The following is an 11,450-nucleotide window of genomic DNA, read 5'->3' as shown; positions in this document are numbered from 1 at the left end:
CTCCAACATATAATTTAATTGTGGTCCAAACCGGACCATATCTTGATATCGCTCTAATAGCAGAGCAAATATTTTCTTATATCATGTTTTGCCTAAGAAGAGATGCCAGGAAAAGAACTCGACAAATGCGATCCATGGTGGAGGGTATATAAGATTCGACCCGGCCGAACTTAGCACGCTTTTACTTGTTTCTTTTTACTTTAATTGGCTATGACAGAACGTTTGTTCCATTAGCCGAACTCAGAATAACCCTCCTAGCGCCTTGATGTTCTGCGCTCTATCTATAATCTATGACACCAAGTTTCGAGGTGTCTCCCACCACTTGATCTTTCCATGGGGCTTTTGGTCGCTCCATCTGCTTCCACGAGTACCAATGTCTCAGAACCATATTACAACACTGTAATATAGTTACGGCGGTACCGAGGTAGATAAAGTTGCTGACTATCTCTAAGTTGTGGTTCCCAACTTTCTTCATTCTCTTTATCTGCTCGGTTGTGCAAGGCGTTTTTAGAGTTGATACCATCCATTTAGTTTTATCTCGATTTACTGCCAGACCCTTTTTCACTGACTCTCTTCCCATTCTTGCAAAGTCTGCAGTTACTTCTTCCGGTGACCGAAATCTGATGTCTTTGTCGTCGACATAGGAAAGTAGCATGTGTTCTCTTGTGATTAGTGTGCCATATCTATTCACATCTGCATCTCGTATAATCTTCTTCAGCAGAATATTAAAGAGATCACACGATAGGCTGTCTCCTTGTCTGAAACCTCGTTTGGTATTAAATGGTTCCGAGAGATTCTTTCCTATTCTTACTGAAGAACGCGTATCAGCAAGTGTCATCCTGCAGAGTCTTATTAATTTTGCAGGGATACCAAACTCAGATATGGCTTCAAATACCTTTGAACGTAAAAGGGTATCGAAGGCGACTTTGTAGTCAACAAGGAGATGGTAGTTGTTGATTTGTCCTTCTCGGGTCATTGCCAGGACTATGAATATCTGGTCTATGGTGGATTTACCAGATCTAAGGCCGCATTGATAGGGCCCAATTACCTCATTCATTTTATCTTTCACACAGTACTCTTGAGGGTATCTTATATGCGATGGGATGGAGACTTATTCCTCTGTAGTTGGCACATTCCGTATTGTCTCCTCTCTTGTGTACGGGACATAGTATGCTGAGGTTTCAATCATCGGGTATGCGTTCTTCTAGCCTGATTGCGCCGACAAACTGATGCCTACGCCTTATCAGCATGTCGCCTCCGGTCTTAAATAGCTCAGCGGGTAACCTGTTGGCTCCTGCTGCCTTATTGGTCGTCAGTCTTGTCACACAGCTTTTTTGATCTCATTCTGACTAGGAAGTAAACATTCTATACCACAATCAGGGATTAGTTCTGCGGTATCCTCTTCGCCGCCATCGTCGGACACTAGCAGTTGGGTACAATGTTCTTTCCACACTATCTGTATCAGTTACCAGGTTTCCTTCTTTGTCCCTGCAGAAGGATGTGCCTCTACCAAAGCCATCGGTTTGGTGTTTGATTCTTCGGTAGAATTTCCAGACTTCATTCTGTCTCCTGTACATCTCAATTCGTTCACACTCACGTCTTTCCATTTCCTTCTTCTTTCTGCGGACAAGTAGTGCTTTCATCAAGCATTCTAGGCGCTCATAGAAAATATCCTTGATCTGCTTATCATTGTCTTCCGTCGGGGCATGGGCACAAATAAGGCTGATGTTGGAGAAGTTAGCTTTTATGTGGATTATGGCTAGCCTCTCATCCACCGGAGTAAAGCTGGAGACAAATCGTTTCAGTTTCCATCTAACCACAAATCCACAGCCAAATTCATGGCTCGTATTATGGCAGCTATAGTATAGTTTGTCACCTTTTGGTGTTGTTATGATGACATTCCCAGTCCATTGCACTTCTTGTAAGGCTGTATTTTCACCAGGGCGGATTAGGGGCTCAGCGCCCCGCATGGGGCGAGACGCTTTCTTCAGGATCCGACGCTCTGCTCCTGCCGCCTCTAACCTGGGAACATATGGTGATGTTGGCCATTGGTTATTTAAGGCGCCAATAACTCGCCTTGTGAACTGGAGTATCATTTACACTCAGTATTTAAATAAGAGTCAGTGACACCTGACCCCTCATTGAGATTGTCCTCTCGAAATCGCTGGCTGCTTGCGGCCGCATTTGCAGCTACTCGGCATAAAAAAAGCTTTCCACTATCAAAAAACCCAAAAAAAATTGTTGTTTGCTTCACTTGGTTACCATTTAGTTACCTTTTGCATACCCTCCACCATAGGATGGGGGTATATTAATTTCGTCATTCCGTTTGTAACACCTCGAAATATGCGTCTAAGACCCCATAAAGTATACATATTCTTGATCGTCGTGACATTTTAAATCGATCTCGCCATGTCCGTCTGTACGTCCGTCTGTCGAAAGCACGCTAACTTTCGAAGGAGTAAAGCTAGACACTTGAAATTTAGCACAAATATATCTCATTAGTGTAGGTCGGTTGGGATTGTAAATGGGCCAAATCGGTGCATGTTTTGATATAGCTGCCATATAAACCGATCTTAGGTCTTGAGCATCTAGAGGGCGCAATTCTTATCCGATTTGGCTAAAAATTTGCAAAAGAGATACCGCGCAAAGAACTCGACAAACGCGATCTACGGTGGAGGGTATATAAGATACGGACCAACCGAACTTAACACGCTCCTACTTGTTTAAATATTAATTTCGTAGGCTGAACACTTATCTATCATTCAATTATCTTATTCGGTACAAAAGATATGATTTTTACAACGAAAAAACTCAAACCGCGACATTGTGCAACTTCGAAGTATACCGACGACAGTTTATCGATTCCATATAATTTTGGTCAGCTGCCCTTCCTCGTGTCCAATTAAGGAAGAGTTTTATTGGTGAGACTCTTAAAAGCCGTTGCACCAAGCCTCTCGCAAAACTTGAGAGCAAGACCCTTTTATACCTCTTCGGGGACCCTATGTTTATGCCAATGAAGGGCGATGGTCTATATAAAGAACAGGCATGCAAAGATGAGATTGAATCGGTCTTGTCCTTAAGTCTTGTCTTGTACTAGTGGAGCTTTGTGTTCCACCTTGTTACTCCACTGACATCAGTTTCAATTTGTATTTCATCGAACCTATTGACACATTTTTCGCATTTACCTAGAGATTTACGTTATGTGGCAGTTCATTTCATTAGTTTCCCCTTTTTCTCTTCCACTTTAGTATCATTTCTGCTTTTTCATATGAGAATTCATAAAATCTGTTCCATTTCTCTGAAGCGGAAATAAGGCCTCACTCACATGAAGCTGTCAATCAAAACAACTCCAAAATGCAAATGTCAAATGAAAGTGACATAATCCCACTTGGGAAGTAAACTAATCTCCAAGGCTAAGCTGATGAGTGTTGCCCAAAATCATTGCAGAAGAATGATAAGCGCGAAATTCCACAGGGATTTAAACGATATGACCGCACCAAGGGACCCAGAAAGAAATGCACGCCGCACAACAGGGCAACACTGAGCCAAGTAACAAATGGCAGTATATACTGGGGAAGGATGAATGAAATCCGACTTTACCTTATGGTCCAAACCAAAATCGCTTAAATTCAATGAATACGAAATGGAAAAACAATGAGGGTGCTGCAAGGAAATCAAGAAAAATTTGCTAACAAAAAATCAAAAGGGTGCTAAATCCAAGCAGGCAGAAGGGCAGAAGGACAGACGGACGTGTAAAAGGTCACAAGGACTACTTTTGTGTTGGCAACGAGGGTGAATTATCGTCTTTTTTTGGGCCTTTGTAAATTGCATTAAACGGCTCTGAGGCCATATTTTGATTATTTATTTATGATGGTTCAATGACACCACAACCACCCCACTCTGTTGCTACTCCATACCACACCACACCATACCACTTCACTTCATTCGATTCCAATTGAGGAATTCAAACTCAATCATTCCATATCCCATTCACGCATCACTGCTGACAAAGTGAAAAGGAAGAAGGATGCCACTGCTTTTGGCGTTGTTGTTGCTATTGCTGTTGCTGTTATTGTTGCCATTGCCGTTTAATGCGTTGATAATGATGTTTAAATGTTTTGTTCAGCCACCGGAAGCAGAGAAGGTGTCAGAGATGCTCAAGGCACAAAACGATGTGAGGATTTGTGTGATGGTGTCTAGGAGGAGGGGGAGTTGGAGGAGGAAGGGGCAGCATATTTACTAAAAGGACTCTAGGTGCTTGCTGCGCGTATTACGACGACACATTATCGCCATGTGTGAATGTCATGGGCGTAGGAAAGGAAGATCCCACATAAAATTTCAATATGAAATAATTACTTATTGGAATTCTTATTGTTAGAATTACCCTAAATATGAATATTATGGAGGCCACCGAAGCGCAGAGATTAACATATCCGCCTATGACGCTGAACGCCTGGGTTCGAATCCTGGCGAGAACATCATGACAATTTTCAGCGACGGTTATCCCCTCCTGGCGACGTTTGGGAGGAGCTGTACTATTTGGTATGGCAGCCACGTAAAAACTTCTTCACAAAGAGATGTCGCACTACTGTACGTCCCTTATCATTGAGCTTAAAACTTGAATCGGACAGCACGCATTGATATGTGAGAGGTTTGCCCCTGTTCCTTAATGGAATGGTCATGGGTAAATTTGCATTTGCATGAATATTATCGAGGTTTATTTAATATTTAAGATCCAGACCGCAGGCAGGTTTAGAAAAATGCAATTTATTGAAGTTTTGTGCGGAATTGTGCGGCCTGAGGGAACTAGCCATGCTGAAGGAAGCAATTCCGAAGCTCCCTTCTGAGGAAGTTTTCAAATTACCTGGCACTGAAAACTATTCAAGATAAGATGTTCGGGATTTGCTTTCCCGAAGGAGTGTATTGGGAAGGATGCTGTGTTTGAGGAAGATGAGACCTCACTCTGCACTGTTGCTACCAACATAGAGTCATGGAGGGGATTGGGGGCCGAAACACTTGATATCGGTATGTCGTTAAGATCGTCGTCTGACAATTGTTGGAAATAAAGTTTAATTTTATTTGTCACGTAAAATTTTCAAACAAATGAATATAGCATCCCCTACAAAAAATTTCCCAACTACGCTCATGTTTATTGTTGAACAAATGGTATCGATGGTGCGTAATTTGGTTTGGCCTATGAGAGAGGGGGGGTGAAAGGCTAGGAGATGGAGAAAAGAAGATTACATTAAAGAGCCGTAAATTGAGTGTGGAAAATGTAACACCTGAGTCTAAGGATGTTGTTCTGGGCAACTGTTAATGTTTGTCAGTGTTTGGTTGTTGCTGCTACCGTTGTTGTTCTTGCAATTGTCATTAAAGTATTAGTGATGCACAACAACAAGTGCTATGAGTAATGATTTGCAGGCTAAAGATTAGGGCTTAAAATTCAAAATCCAATATACAAACAACAACAACAATAATGATAACAAAAAAGCTCAAAACCAACACAAATCCAGTAAAACATCATAAACAAATTAAGATATTTACACTTAAAACATGTCCTTTTTAATCTTTGATATGAAACATCGATTTGAATGAATGGACACTGGATGAAATGGCTTCAAGTTATAAGAAGGGAGTTAGGTTAGTCTGAAAAGAGGGTGCGGATAATAATCCGCCCTATGCCACTATGGATATATACCTAAAACGCTTGGCATGTTGTGCGCTCTAAATACTAAAAAGTAAACTCGAACAAAAACAAGTAAAAATGCATTAAGTTCGGCCGGGCCGAACTTTGGATACCCACCACCTGTGGTATATATGTAAACCCCCTTTCATCGCAATCCGGTGAAAATATGAATATACTCCCTATCCTACGGTTGTGGGTATAAAAATCTAACTCACGAGTTCCGTGCTACTAACAAAATGCCTAATTACGAGTATGTGTTAATTTCTCTTTCGAGATGAGCTTAATGATCGAAAATTTTTATACAATGGACCAATGAAAGCCACAGGAGATAAACCACACCAACCATGATTTGGCGCGTTTCGACCCCTTGGTAAAGTGGGGATCATCATCTTTAGATGTGAGGGCTTCAAAGGTCGTACATTGGTAGGTTGTATTTATGTCGAAGAAATTGCGAGAGAACCTCTATCAAATGCATACAGCTCACTAATCAATTCTGACACTTTGTCCTACTGGCTGTGTCATTTTTCCAAATGTATGTGTGTGTGTTTCATTGCAGCGTGGATTTCTTGGATTTCTAGATACCTGTAATTTTTTCCAGTTTTGGGCATCGTTAGGAAGTTGTGTTGATGACGTTAAGATGACGGCAATCGTTCATTGTTGTCCGAACGTAATGGATTCGACCCAAGACCTGACTCTGACGAGTTTTTCAATTTCTAATTTTATTTGCCCGTTAGGCCTAATTGTTTTCCATACCGCACCCCTAAGTCGGTTCATGTCTGGTATTGTGTCCGCACCTAAGTACCGATGTCTTGTCGCTGAACAAGCCCGGCAGTGACCCAATATCTAATCGTCTTCCCCACATGGCCTATACATGCTATACCCTGCTGCAGCTAATCGACATAAGTCAGCTCGTAGTCTTATGTGTCCCCTAATGATACGGAAAGCTATACTGATATCCTTCTTACTTCCTCTGAGTAATAGCCTCGTCTTCTCATGATCCGAATCTTCCCATAGGATTATCCTACCGACTGTTTCGCTGTTCCACAGTGTTAAATGAGCGTTTACCCACGCTCTAAACTTGAAAGGCTCGAAAGGCTTCGGGTTAACCAGTCCTATGTTTAGACTAAACGTCTTCGCGTTAAAACCACATCATCTGCCTACAGGACCGTATTATGGTCAGATAGTCGGAAACAGACCTCAGTTCCTGCGTTCTGAATGTAGTCCCCAGGCCCACTCCGTCCTTTGGCTATCATTCATTCGTGTAGCGTGAAAATTCCATAAGGCAATGCCAGAGTTCTGTCAATCCAAGACTGTGCCGCTGGCAGAAGTACCTCACATTCGACCTCAAGTCCGAACGAAAACATCTTGCATACCCCCCAGGTGGTATGAACTGCTCCTATCCTCTAATCATTCTCCCATCGCCTTAAGCCTCATTGCCGCAGTGGCTGACTCACACTAAATATGTATATGTCTAGAATAATCTCCAGAGCTGTAGTGGGTGTGGTTCTAATCGCCCCGCTTATGCCAACAACATGTTCTTGGAACCAGTATTATTATCCTTGTGTCGCATTTTTCACCATAGCAGTCCACCAAACTACTGAGGCCTTTGTAAGTATTGGTCTCATCACGCTATTTAAGAACCAGTGGACTATCCTCGGATTCAGGCCCCATTGCGAGCCTACGGAGTGTCTACATAGTACCAAACAGCTGTGAGCCTTCCCGGTAGGCTCCTGAATGTGACACTTCTAATTCAGTTTCCTGTCCACTATCACTCCTTAGTATTTGATCTTGTCAGAACAAGAGGGCTAAGAGCCTGTAGGAAATCCAGGCTCGAAAAGAAGTGTTCAACCATTATCCTATTCTCGTCGCAATTGCGGGACAGTGACACAACATGTGTTCGACCGTATCCAACTCCATTCCCTCCTCCTCATCGAACATCCTGCAGCCGTTTGCCTTTGCCTTCATCAGGGCGACGTCAAAAACCTGACGTTGCAATGACCAGTCAAGAACCCTATTAACAGTACTAGGTCATGCTTTTTCATCCTTAGAATAAGCGATGTCCAGTTTTTCGAAATACACGGCCACAGGGACTTTGATACCCTATAATCTAAAGCAGTAGTCCACGCCTTATTCGAGTAGTTGTGGTAGAAGGCGTCCACGCTATTAAGAAGCTCGTACAGTGGAGGTCTCACTGATTCCATAGGAAGATCTGCGGCAATCAGCGATCCATTCCTGCCCAACTCGTCTGTTGCTTCGTTCCCCGCCACACCTCGAATGCCAGGAACCCAGCAGAGCCTGACAGCCTTTCCCATGGTTCGATGAAGCTGTTCACATTTTCTAACCACTTTCGACCTCACGCAGCCCGACGCCAGAGCCTTCAGCGCCGCCTGACAATCCACGTATATCGTGACGGTCTGATCGGGCCGCCGCTCCCACATCAACATCGTCTACAGAGCCTTCCGGATGGCGAAGACCTCCGCCTGAAAGACGCTGCACCCTTTCAGACCTCAATAAGATTCCCTGATTCCAAGCAATTCCATGAAGATTCCTGCTGCGGTCCCCCATCTAATTAAGACCTATCGGTATATACATAGGATCCCGGGAAGACCGGGGGTCCTGGATAAAGAACCGAGGAACCAAACTGGCCACGTTGTAATAGATGGAAAGCATTAATCCAACGTGTAAGATGTACGATCGATCCGAGGAGCGAACATCGATTCGGATTATTACCTTGCTGCAGCAAAGGCTCGCACCCGTTTGAGCATGGCGAGAAAAGTACGATCTGACACTGCACGGAAGCTGAACATTGAAAAGCTGCAATCACAACATATGATAACGGCGTAGTAGCAATTCATTGTTAACTCCAAGGAAAATACCGTGAAATCCGTACTTGGATACAAAAAGCCTTCCAAGAGGAACCCATAGTGAGACCAAGAGCTTCGAAATGCTATTGAAACCAAGAATGCGGCATACAGAGCAACGCTTCATTCAGTAGCAGCGCACCAGATGATGGAGAGGTATCGGAAGAAAAGAAGAGAGTAGAGGAAACTGGAGAGACGAGAGTATGAGCAAATTGAGTCAGTAATGACACGGAGTCAGAGTGAAGTACGGAAATTTGACCATAGAATCAAACATCAAACTGATGGCTTTGGTGCCAGTACTTTCTCCTACAGAGACAAAGAAGGAAATCTGGTAACTGAGGATATGGAAAGAAATTTTGTCCCAGCTGCAAGTATCCGACGTTGGCGCCGAAGAGGATACCGCAGAATTAATGCCTGATGACGGTATATAATGTTTACCTCCTAGTCATAATGAGGTACAAGTAACAGTGACATGACTGAAGAATAACAAAGCAGCGGGAACCGATGGATTGCCAACAGAAGTATTTTATACCGGAGGCGACATGCTGATAAAGCGTATGCATCAGCTCGTCTGCATGATTTGGCTAGAAGAACGCATAGCCGATGATAGCAATCTCAGCATACTAAGTCCCGTATCGGAAGGAGATAAGACAGAATGTGCCAAGTACAGAGGAATAAGTTCCCTCCTCATCGCATATAAGATACTCTCGAGCGAACGATGTGAAAGATTGAAGTCATTAAGATACGTGGGCGCTATCAATGCAGCTTTTGACCTGTTAAATCGACCATAGCCCAGATATTCACTCCTCGACAAATCCTGGAAAAGACCCGAAAAAGGCAGTTCAACATTTACTATCCCTTAGTTGATTACAAACGCTTACGAGGGATCTATAAATGGAAAGAAATTTCAAGCCATGTTTGAGTTTGGCATACTTGCACAATTGATAAGACACTGTAGGATGACATTTGCTGATATACGTTCTTCAGTAGGAAGAGAAAGAGGAAGAGAACTCTTGCTACTAGCCTGTGGTATATGCAAACCAGGACGATTAAAACTGCGATGAGAAAATCAAGTGGTGAAAGACATTTCGAAACTAGGTGATTGATATTTGAATGCCACATTTTGGAAAGGGCAAAAAAGGCAAATCTTTCCTTAAACTTCTGCATTAGGATCACCAGCAAAAGTTGTGGGTTTACACCGCGTATTATCCATTGGATTTAAACCAATGAAGGGCAAATAAACACATACTTTTGCACGTATTTGTGTATGTGCACACGAACATAAGCCCATGGGCTTGGAATATTGCGCACACTAGCACATGTGTATAACACAGATGGTGTTGTAGTCAGGTGGACGGTGTTCGGCTAGAGTACCCCTACAGTTATATGCTCAGCCGGATTCAATGAATGGTTTGTTTGTGCGCCCAGCACAACACCATATACGACCACTGCTGTAAGGACGTCATGCTGCGGCTATGGACACTCTGATATTCTAGACAGTGGGGATAACACATTGCCCGAGCAGCTTTTTTATAAAAAGTAATGTACTACCATTTCAAATAGATCCGATCGGAGTTATAATAGGCTTGATGATAGAATGTACGTACCCTTCTATATGAAAGTTTTCTGACTAAACGGTCAGGTGGGCTTTAGAGAGTACTCTGAAGAACTAGCCCCGGAGAAGGTTACCCGACTACTGTTGTGAGTTTCAAGTGGATATCCTTACAATTAATGAAGTGGAGAAATGGCTCAGATATAATGTCATAACGACTATTAGCGTAAATATCTTCTATGACAGCCATTAAGTCTCTGGAAAACATATTTCGAATTCGAGAAATGCCTTGGACTACCGCAGATCTTTCAACGAGATGGCTGAACTGTTCAAAATTCACCTTGATATCTCCGTGGCCCCGCTCCCAGAGGGGCCACAGAGATATCCTGGGGAATTGTAAAGCAGACGAGCCTGCGAGACTAGGAACTACTTGACTCATTCCAAGGGTACTGAAATCTATGGGTATACCTCCATAAACATGCAATCTAAGTCTTCAGGATTGGGTCCGAAGGCAACGAATGACAGATGGTCACAAAGTGGGGGTTGTAAACACTCCAAAATTATGTGGCCCGTCTAGACTTGAAGAGGTCTACCGCTTTTCTGTCGCTGAGTAGAACAGATAGTTATTGTGTCATGCACAGACAGACTGAAGGTTGCAAACGACTTTTGCAGAAGCTGTGAGGACGTCGAAGAAGAAGAGACTATAGAACATCTGCTGTATGTGTGCTCCACACTGACAAGTGGAAGGAGTTCCCCATTAGGTTCTCATTGCATTAAGGACTTGTCAGAATTGACTCATGGGAATTTGTTGGACTTTTGAAAAAGATCTGGATGGTTATACGGTAGGAACTAGAAGGCAGATGCCTTCTCATGTTCCTGTGCTATCACAATGGACGAATACGTTTAAGTGTTATGGCAAACTGACACTTAAACCTAACCTAACCTAGACTTGAAGAGGTCTACAACTTTGCTGTCATTGACCGGAATGGAGGTCTCACTCACTATGTCCTTCAAGACATGTCACGGTCTGATGGACTGAATGTTGGAAGTAACTATTCCTGCAGAAGCTGTGAATATTCAAAAGTTATGAGGCGTTTTAAAACGATTTGTCTCATTCAAAGGTGGGAACTAGAAGGCATTCTCTTTTACCTGTTGTATCCCAGTTTAGTTTATGTTCTAAGTGTGTTGAATTGCAGACTGCCACAATAACCTAACCTCAACTTTAATTGAACATAAGCATCTCTACGATCGCAATAGTCCGTCACTACGCTCAAAGTTAAAAGCATTTTTCAAATGTATTTCGTTGCAATAACATGCGGATATGCAACCTCACATGTCCTTAATAGGGTGT

Source organism: Stomoxys calcitrans, chromosome 1 (assembly GCF_963082655.1).
Source record: "Stomoxys calcitrans chromosome 1, idStoCalc2.1, whole genome shotgun sequence".
NCBI lineage: Eukaryota > Metazoa > Arthropoda > Insecta > Diptera > Muscidae > Stomoxys > Stomoxys calcitrans.
This window is presented reverse-complemented; position numbering follows the sequence as displayed.